Raw genomic sequence first — 12,104 nt, 5'->3', positions numbered from 1 at the left:
ATTTATTTATTTTGATCATTATGATATAAATTTTGATCCTTAAATTGTTAAATAAAAATTACATCAACTGTCCCTCTCAATTCTGGGTAAAATATAAAAAGTTTTAAAATTTAATAAATAACTCCTAAATACATTTTTAATATGTCCATAATTTGTTAAACTCATTTTCGGATCATTGTTTATTTTTAATTCACATAAGTTCGATTTTAACTTATTTAATATTGATCGAATAATAAATGAGTTTCACCGTCGTTCACTAAATAAATTTGAAATCACATATATATAGTATACTTTATATATTCATTTTAAATAATAAATTTTTATTATATCTTATATTAATTTTCATATTATTTATAACAAAAATTGCATATAACAGTTTCTTATATATAACTATTTATATATACATACATACATATCTATTTGCCAGTAATCGTATCGTGAGTCGTCGTGAATAGTCTGAGGTCAAATGGATTCATAAAATAGTTTCAAAAATTTTGAGACTCAATAATATAGATTTTGCTTATCCTGTCGAAATCCTATAAAGATTAAGTTTAAATTTGATCGAAAATTTCCGGGTCGTCACAATGTTCTAGGATTTTTGAATGATACAAATATTTTTCTGGGTTCTATGAATAAAAATGATGTTCTAGTACAGTTTTGAAGTCAAAGTATAGCTTTGAAAGATGTAGGAATCTAAGAGTGATGATACCGGTTATATCTCGAATTGAATTCTGAGATTTTCAAAATCAGAATATGTAATTGGATTTGAATGAGTATAGTTGTTTTGATTTCTATAAAAGAATGTATATTGTTGTGAAAGTAGGGAGTATAGTGGATGATTTGCTGAATCAGAATCTAAGAATGTAACATATTAGTTGTGAATTTATATATCTCTTGGGTATTACCTACCCGTTAAAAGTTTCACAAGTAATATTTTGTACAGGAGAATTTTATCACAGTCTTTATGAAAATATGTATCTCTTCTTCAAATGTAATACAGATTTAATGAGTTAATATTAAATTAAACTCATTTGATTTTCGGCTAGAACTAGAAATGAGAAATTTCTAAAACTTTAGAAATTTCGTAATCTTCGTGGATTATTTCTTCAACGTAAATGAAATTATGAATCAATACTTCATTATTCATTCTTATTGATATTTACTCAGTGAATGATGTTGGTGCTCGTGGAATTCTTGTGAACTTCGCAAGATATGAATGATGTTTTCTTAGAAAGTTTTGAGTACATCGAAGATGAAAGTGCAAAATCAAACATATAATTGAATAATACACTTGGTTTATTATGAAATGGAATTCATTGAATTGAAACAGAAATTGTAGTTAACGATGGTTAAGTTATTAACAAAGGATGTGCCTCATAGAATATTAATAATATGAATTTAACCGAGTAGTATCTACCCTTTTTCAATTCATACATAATAGCCTAGTACGAAAAGATATTTTGTAGTTTAAAAATTTATATATATAAAATATACATATAAATTCTTCAGAGGAAATGAGTTAATACTTCATAACTCGTTGATACAATATACACGTTGTTGATTTGTGATGATGTTTACGGTGATTATGGAATTGGCGGAGTATGTAGTGCTACAGGTTTTGCCGGTGTTGGTGATACTAACGGTACTGTTGATGCTGCTGGTAAAATAAGTCTAGCTTGTAAATCATGCACCATCCCTTGTCAGGGTTTTTACTCTTCCTTTTATCATTTCGATCCACCCATCTGATTTATGGTTAAGGTTAGAATAGATAATCTCTAAGACTTTGGAGATTACATAATCGCCACAGAATGTTTCTCCCATGAAGTTATAGATTACTACTTCATCGGTTATTGTTGTTGGTACTCCTTGGTATCTATGGTGCGTGTGATGTTGATGCTCGAGGTACAGATTGTGATGTTGAGGTGTGGGATGTAGATGTTGCTGTTAGTGGTGGTAATGGTACTGTTGGTGTTGCTGATGGTGGTACTGTTGCTGCCGGTGCGGCTGCTGGTGCTTGTAACCTTTGCACCATATTCTCGAAAGCCACTACCCGAGCTCGAAGCTCGTTGACTTCTTCTATTACACCGGGATGATTGTCGGTTCGGACGAGCGGATGAATAAGATCTAGAATGTGAGATAGTATATAATCGTGATGAGTTACTCTGGAAATGAGAGAGAAAATGGTATTATGAACAGGTTCGCCGGTAAGTGCTTCAGGTTCTTCACCAAGAGGGCAATGTGGTGGATGGAAGGGATCACCTTCTTCTTGTCTCCAATGATTAAGTAGACTACAAACCCATCCCTAATTCATCCAGAATAGATGATGGTTAATTAGTTGATCCATTTCAGTCACACTACTTTCGGAGCTTGAGTGGAATTCCATATCGGAATTCGAAGGACTTGAACTAGTGACGCGTTCCATTTCGTATGATTTAATAAAGAATTTTTTGATATGAAATGATTTTTGGTTATCGGATGGTATTCTAATTATATAGAATATCTATATATATAGAGCAAAAGATTTCGTAGATTACGGAGGAATTTACGGAATATGTTAGGCAAAGTTTACAGTAACAGATACGCTAAGATATGAATTAGCAGATACGCTAATATATGAATTTTGTCTATACACTATTCATGAAATTAATGCAATAAGATGTGTCTAGACTAAGAATGATAAGAAGGTAATTTTCTAAGGGTGATAAGCAGATGATTTCCGACTATAAATGATAAGCGAAACTTTTGACATGCAGTTAAGGTCGAAGTCCAGGCTCACGAATGCATCTTAATAACTATCCGTTAGACACACTAATGCAAGACCTGGTTCACTAAGACTACCTCTCTGATACCACATGAGACGACCCGTCCTAATCCATAAGGATGAATACAATTACATATGATTACATTGCGAGGTATTTGACCTCTATATGATATATTTTACAAATATTGCATTCGTTTTTAAAAGACAAACTTTCTTTACATCGAAAGTTGACTTCATGCATACCATTTCATAATATATCCAACTATAATTGACTTAATAATAATCTTAATGAACTCAACGACTCGAATGCAATGTCTTTTGAAATATGTCATGAATGACTCCAAGTAATATCTCTAAAATGAGCAAATGCACAGTGAAAGATTTCTTTCATACCTGAGAATAAACATGCTTTAAAGTGTCAACCAAAAGGTTGGTGAGTTCATTAGTTTATCATAATCATTCATTTTCATCATTTTAATAGACCACAAGATTCTCATTTTTCATAATTAACATCACACTCGCAAGTGCATAAAAATCATTCATATGGTGAACACCTGGTAATCGACATTAACAAAATGCATATAGAATATCCCAAAAAAAAAAATTCTTCTTTATTAATAACTCGAAGTACTAAAGCATACCATTTTCCAGTATGGGGGGAGTTAGTGCCCGTAGATCTACCGTTAGGATTCGCGTCAATTAGGGTGTCTGTTCCCTAATTCTTAGGCTACCAAGCTAAAAGGGTGATATTCGGTATTCATAATCTAACATAGAATGTAATTTCGAGTACTTGTGTCTATTTTGTAAAACATTTATAAAAGCAACGCATGTATTCTCAGTCCCAAAAATATATATTGCAAAAGCATTTAAAAAGGGAGTAATGAAACTCACAATACTGTATTTCGTAGTAAAAATACATATGACGGCATTGAACAAATGTAAGGTTGGCCTCGGATTCACGAACCTATATTAGTATATGTTGGTCAAATAAATGTCTAACAAGCTTGGTCAGGTCATAGTGTATCACAATCCTAATGCTCGAGATTATCATACAAAAGTCAATAAAAGTTAACTTGACCTTAAATGACTTCCAAATCTATACATGTTTATTATATAACTTAAATATAGTCATTTTATATATTTAAATATATTTATCAGATTTTATTAGAGTAAAAAAATACAAGTCATTTATTAATAAATAAAATTTATATTTATATATGATAAAAATATACTTTTATATAATTTCAAGTAATAAAAATTATAAAGTTTACTTGATATCATAAAAATATAGTGATATGTATTATTAATGTAATTATAGTACGTGTGGTAAAAATATCTTTGTATCGCATATTTATTTGATAAAATAATATTGATAATATACACAAAGAATAAAAGTTGTATTATTTTGTAATAATAATAATTATTATTTTTCTACTAATAAAAATAACAATATTTATATTTACTCATGATGATATCATTATAATAAAAATGATAATTCTAATCATGATAATTTTAATAATAATTTTTTTTAATATTAACTATAATAATATTTTATATAAAAATAATAATTCTATTCAAAATGATAATTTTTAATAATAATAATACTAAAATGATAATAATAATGATATTTTATAATAACAATAATATTTCTATTAAAAATGATAATGTTAATAAAAATGATAGTTTTAATATTAATGATACTTTTAATAATAATAATGATAAAAATTATGGAAAACGATATTTTTTATCTAAATCATAATCTTAACAATATTTTAATTGAATCATGATACTCATACTCATTATTTCCTAATCGATTTGTTTAATAACTTTTAGGCCCTTTTAGACCGCATTCATAATAATGATAATAATAACAGTAATCGTAATAATTAGATAATACTAATATTAGTTTTAATGATAATGATAATAATAAATAATATTAATGTTAATACTAATAATAATAATAATAATAATAATAATAATAATAATAATAATAATAATAATAATAATAATAATTTTGGTAATTATCTTAACGATAATAACGATAGTAATAATAATAAAAATGATAATATTTTTATTAATAACGATAATGATAATAATAATAATAATAATAATAATAATAATAATAATAATAATAATAATAATAATAATAATAATAATAATTATTATTATTATTATTATTATTATTATTAGATAATAACGATGATAATAACGATGATAGTAATAATAATAATCATTTTTAATAATAATACTAAAATTAATGATAATTCAGTTGACTATATCTTCTAATCCGTTCATCAAAACCATACGCTTTCTAAATGAAAAGTTATTAATTTTTTGCCAGCTTTCCAACGACATGCATATCATATACCTTATCTTAGTAGCATATATATTAAACTCGTGATCTATCATAACTATTTAATGACGAAACTAAGCATACAAGCATGCATAATCATATATACTCGAGCACTAGTCAGGGATACACTATTACTATATAAAAGATAAGATATGAATGCTCACGTATCAATATTATGATTCAATATTGCAGGAAAGTATGTAGACGCAACGGAGATGATAAACACTAGTTTGACCTCACAAGCATATCCCCGAACATTACCCATAACCTCCATAGCTATAACCTATAATTTCCTTAGTTCTATCCCGCTTTAAAAACCCGTCTTGAAATAACTCATTCATAACCTTGTCGTAGTATTTTATGTATAATAATACTAATAATAATACTACTACTAATAATAATACGATTAATAATAATAATAATAATAATAATAATAATAATCATAATAATAATAATAATATAAATAATAAATAAAATAAATACTACGGAGTAAGTAATAAGATAGAGAGATGGAATGATGAATTGAATCACAGATTAGCTCAAGCTTTATAGCCCTGACTTGTGACTGATAGTTCTGCGATTGCGAAGCTTATGAGAGTAACCAGCTCCGCGATTGGGGAGGTCCTGTATCCAGCTCACTTACAAACAAAACGTGGGCTGCCGACGGATTTAATATATAATAATATATAATATATTTAATTAATATAATTAATTATATATTATATTATATTCACGTGCATAGTTAACTTGTAAATTTAGTTCCAAAGACTTGTACGTTGTCGCTCGACTTATGTGCCAGTTCCGGTTTTTCAAACGTCCTTTCATACGCTTAGAAAACTATCACTTTACGTTACGCGACGTGTATCTTTATTAATAATTCGACTTAATTCACCATTAACTATATCATTCAAAGTGTAACTTAATCATTTAAGTGTTTTGGTCATTTGCTTCTTTAAATCATCGTCTCGTTATTTACTAATATATATATAATAATATTATTTTAAATTAAAACGTTTTATGACTAAGTTAATATTATATTTTATCACTTTATATATTTTTGTTTAAAAATATAAATTTATATATATTAGAAATATTTATTAACTAATATAATATTTAGTTTTTCAAAATTATATTTCAAAGTTTATATAATTTAAAATCATTTTCATAATATAGCATAATTTGATATGAATCATTTATGTACTAGCGTTTACTATGACTTCTCAAATATTCTAATTAACTTATTTAAATATCAATCGAGTCACTAATAGAATACTAATATTTTTTATTACATAATTCGAAATATATATAAACACGTTTTTTATTACACGTTGCAAGTTATTTATATATTTATATTTAATTAAACCACAGACCGTTATCATTTGTAATTTGTCAAAAGGTTTCTAGAAAGATTCTAAATTTTAAGGTAACGTTAAAGCCTTTATCCTTATCATAACGACTCAATAACAATTTGTCAAAAGTGGTTCTAGATATTTATAAAATTATATTCTTTTTAAAGAAGACGTGAGACTCAAATCGTTTTATATAATTTATATAAAAAAATTAACAATAAAAGATAATGGTATAACTTTAATAATCCTAAAATTTAATATGTTTCTACTCCTCGACATTTATATTATTTAATTGAAATCCTAATATATATTACGAAAAATTAATTGAGTAAAGCATGCATAAACAAGAATCTCTACTAACCTTTGTCTAGTTCTCGTTAATTGACACTTTTGTTCTTACATGTAAATCACTTTACCATTTCCTGAATATTGTTAAAAAGAACGGATTTCTTAAATCAAAGTGGACCTTACTACATAGATCCGTAATCATATCACATTGTATCTGATAATTCAATCATTTGATATTATCTTTTAATTTTCGTCGATAAACTAATACGTTTATGTAAAGTATTATTCATCAAATACTTTGTTAACGTTTTTAGTTAATACAACTATATATTATATATACATATCTATATATACATAAATCTTCGTGAATCGTCGAGCAGAGTCAAAAGGGTAATTGATTACATGAACACAGTTCCAAGTTTTTGAGATTTTAACATTACAGACTTTGCTTATCGTGTCGAAAACATATAAAGATCAAGTTTAAATTTGGTCGGAAATTTCCGGGTTGTCACACCAGACTCAATCTTGTCATATGAATTCATTCTTGCTGATTTCCAGGTATCGTTGTAATTTTTTTGAAGATTAGGTTGATTGTATTTTTTATTTCGAATAATAGCTAAATACACATGTGTTGTTTTTTAAAATAATTCAAAATGCAGGGCAATAAAATTCGAGCTACAATTTTTAAAAATTATATGGCTTTTTTTTCTCACTCATTCAAGGAAGGTTTTTATGTTGATTTGAGCAACTTTGAGGTTAAGGTCCACGATGATGAATACAAGCTGGTGGACCATGAGTTTAAGATCTCTATGTTGAAGAAAAGCGTTGTCAAAAGGTGTCAACCCTTCTAGATCTTAAGAGATGTTCATAATTTTGTAACTTTTAAGGATGTCAATGAAGGGTTGGTCCCAAAGGAATCTGTGTTTGGTAACTTGAATATTACCCTTATTCATTGTTTTGTTTTTTCTTTTAATTTATATGTATTATTATTGTTAAAGTTTGATCTTTAATTATGTACTGAATCAAATACATAATATTTATGTCTTCACTTAGATGTTGTTGGACAGTTGGTCAAGGTGACCAACATAAAAGTGGATAAGGAGTCTGAAGATGACAAGAAATCAATTGATTTTGAATTGGCCAACATCAGGTCACTCCAACATGGTTATCATTAATTACATTCGATTATAAGATCATTGCAACCACATATTTTAATTAGTTTACTATTCAATGCTCTGTAGTGGTGAGAGAGTTCGATGTAAGCTATGGGGTTCGTATGCAGAAAATCTGTACAAGTCTTTGTCAATTAATTATAAAAAGGATGTTGATGTGCTATTAATGTTGCATAACTATCGGATGAAGGACTGGGAAGGTATGCATACACAATACATCTTTATCCAACTTTTTGTTGTATAATAAATTCTATATCTCATATATATTGATAAGTTTATTCTACAATTTTAGGTCCTCAAATAAACAATCAATTGTGGGGCCTCAAATTCTCCTTGAATGATCCAGTTCAACCAATTTTGCATTTTAAGGAGGCGTATGTCTCTTTTACTCATAGACTCATAATTACATTTATAACAATAGTTATTGATTCTAACAGGATATAAATGTCAATTTACAGGTTGGCCAATGATATTAAATCGAATGTAAATTATGTCAAGCCTGTTGTCGAAATCGATCTTGGTAAGGATGAGACATCGGTACTGGATAAACATACATACCAGAAAAAGTATTCCATACACGTACTTGATGATGTGCGCCAAGTAGATGAGGTAATGTTCCTTATACTTGATTTATTTGTTGTATTCAAAGCTACATATTGATAATTCTTGTCGATTATGACATCAAAGTTGTTCCGTTTATAGGTTTGCACATTTGTTGTTAGAGGATTTCTTAACAATTTCAACGACAATGAAGGTTGGTTTCAGTACTATTGTAACAATTGTGATAAGAACAAAGTTGTCAGAGTGTTCGATGTGGATGAAAGAAAATTTGTTTATGACTGTCGTGTTTGCAGAATTACTAGTGATGATGCCAATAAAAAGTGAGCACAATTTCCTTATTTTGACATTATACAATATTACCTACTTCAAAATATTCATTATAGTTGACAAGTAATTATGTTCAATGTCTTACACAACTAGGATTCGTGCATCTATCTATGTTCAAGATAAGACTGGCGGATGTGAGCTGGCACTCTTTGATGGAAAGTTATAAAAAATGATACATCGTAGTGTTCAATGGTTGAAAAACACTGCAAAGACAGTCTGAATCAGTCTTACCTTCCATTATTATTTATTTTAGTGATTCATCTAATTTATTTAAACTGTAGAATCATCTTGCATACTATTAAATCAATTACTTGTGATTACCAGACTGTAGATCCAACTAATTTCCCTGTTGAGTTTAATCGAGTTCTTATGAAGAAGTTTGCTTTTATGGTTAAGCATAAGTTGTATAGCGAGGATTCAAAGCTGTCCGGCTATATAGTTTCCGATTTGACTGATAATACGGATGTGTTAAAGAAGATTGATGCAATTCTAGCGGCTAAGGAGGCAGAATACGAAGAATTTAATGACACAACACAGCCCAAAAGCCCAGTTGTTAAGCAGGTAATGAAGTTGATTCAAATTGTTTAAACATAAAAAATAAACCTATTTATTAATTTTTCTGTACATTTATTTAGGAAACACCTTGTTCTACAAGCCAAACACTAGGAAGCAATGGAAACAAGCATAAGATACCAACTCCTTCCAGCTCAGCAGAGAATCAAACACCCACAGGAGGTACTACAGCTGCTTTGGGTGATCGTAAAATTCCAAAGATGGAAAAGTTGTGAAGCGGTGTAGGTTGTTAGCCATCATTCGTTTATGATCTGGTTTTTTTTCGATATTGTTTGAATAAAGGAATATGTCAGCTCTATTGAACACTTGATTCATTAGAGAATTGATGTGTGTCCGTTTGACAATCAGTTAATCCTTTTGTTTTTGGGATTTTGTTTACCGTATATTTTGTTTTCCTTTGCGCTTGTTCGCATTTTATGAATGATGGCATTTTAATATTCTTACCTCTTTACATACATCAATACTTTGTCTACCATTAATTTCTTGAACACTTTCAAGTACAATCTGATTATTTTGTTGATAAGGGAAAAAAAAATCCATCTCAATCTCAAGTTTATTTAAAATAACAATAAAAAAGACAAAGCCTTACTATTAATCACTTTCTTACTCTGATTTGGAATAAAACATACCATCCGTATTGTAAAAAGGACCAGTTGGAAAATCTTCATCAAATTCATCATACTCCTCAATGTATGTCCATCCTAGAGTTTCTTCATTTTCAATCACCAAATAAAGAGAAATGCGATTTGAACGCCAAAATAATGTTTCTTTTATACTTGACCATTGTTCTTTCTTTTGAAGGTATTTTGCAGACAACTCCTCATCACAATCATCTTCATACAACAGAACATCAGTCCATTCGAACATTACATTTTCTTTCAAGAAATTAAACAATTTGTTTAAAGAAAGCGATGATACATCAACTTCAGAAAACGAACTTTTGTATCCACGATTGTAATTGAAATGTTTGTATGTCGAATCAAAGTCACTACCATAATACACATCGATGGAAGCGTATATCGATTTAACATTTGTCATCTCTACTTTTGATTCGAAAGATAATTTTGACTAATCTTTTGTATCATATTTATAGCCAATTACTTGTCAAATTTCAATCATTTAATTTTGGATCAGATTTGACCCAACCATTATGCACAAAAATAATGACCAAATCAAATTTGTATTATAACTAAAAGTTAGAAACTTTCGCATGGCACTTAAGCATATTAATTGAAAGATATCACTTTCCCACAATAACTATTGACTAATTCAAATCATTTTTGGCTGTAACAGTTAATTTCAATTGCGATTAACCCAAATCTGAAATTAATAAAGATTATTTGATTAGCACCAACAAGTAATCAATACTTTCTATTTCAAATTTAAATGCAAATAATTCACTCTAATCACAAAGCTAGGCTGTTGAGTTTGAGCCTCAGAATAGACACCTTGCTGAAGCCCTAGGAGGGGAAGGAGTTCTGAGATTGACCAGCCAGCTGGATTGGTTTGGCTATTCTTTTCTATTCCCAAATTCCTAAAGTACTTGATGCACTTCTTGGTGCTTCGCATAGGCTACGCAAGCGTTACACTAAACACCAACCCAATCTATACTAAGTTAAGTATCTCAGACTGCGTTCCGGAAAAAGTAGCCTACTTGAGGAAGCACGAGCGGAGCGGTCTGGCTAAACGTGCAATGCCCTGTAGGGAAAAATATCTCTAAGATTTGACAAATAATTTAATCATTAGTTCATTTTTGAATACGCCATCTGATTTAAAAAATTTAAATTTTAAATATCCCTCCAATTTAAACCTACAAGGCAAAGTGTTTAAGTATTCTCATTTCCATTGCCTTTCATCTTCATAATTTAGTTTGAACAAGTAACTTTCACCATGTCTAACAGAAAGCGGAAGATCGTTACAACCAATGACAAGGAGAACATGTCTCCAAATCAATCAGGTGCTAAATACTTTTCCTAATATTAATACCACGTGTTGATGATCATCATTTACAATTTAATCTGATTGTATAATTTAATCTGGTATTGTTAGTACAGATTCTAACATGTATTGTAATGTTAATCTACTAATATTCAGGCAGCATGAATAAAACTCCAAAGACGCCTGTAATGCTGGATTCAAAATTCATGAAATTTCACCCTTTACCGCTTACCATTTAGGGTAACTTTTGTTGACTATTGCATATATAAACTCTCTTTTTTATCTTTAATTTCTGTGTATGTTGTTGTGTTTCATTTAATTAGAACGAACTTCAAATACAAACAAAAATGAAACTATGCCAACACAATCTAATTCTAAACAAAGATCAATTGGAAAACCTGCAAAGTACAAAATGGACCTGGATGCCATCCCTTTCGCTTTGCCATCCACTCCTCTAATAAGTACTATGAATACAGGTTAGTAGTTATACTATAACATAACCAAATTAAAGGATTTTTATCCTTAGAATTTATATGATTAGTAACAAAATTATTGTTACTAATGTTTGTAGGCCGGCAACCTCTATCAATCATAAATGACAACATTGTGACATCTTCATCTACAAATTCAAAGACTGGAAGGCCACCAATTTATGATTCAAACCGTATTGAGAGTCAATTGTCACAAGTTTCGGACATTAAAACCAAGTTGCATCTATTCTCATATGACCAACACCTTGCATCATCCTCAACACGCGTTGGTGAACCGAAGTTTACCCTACC

Source organism: Rutidosis leptorrhynchoides, chromosome 2, assembly GCF_046630445.1.
Source record: "Rutidosis leptorrhynchoides isolate AG116_Rl617_1_P2 chromosome 2, CSIRO_AGI_Rlap_v1, whole genome shotgun sequence".
Lineage (NCBI taxonomy): Eukaryota > Viridiplantae > Streptophyta > Magnoliopsida > Asterales > Asteraceae > Rutidosis > Rutidosis leptorrhynchoides.
Note: the sequence above shows the minus strand (reverse complement) of the source record.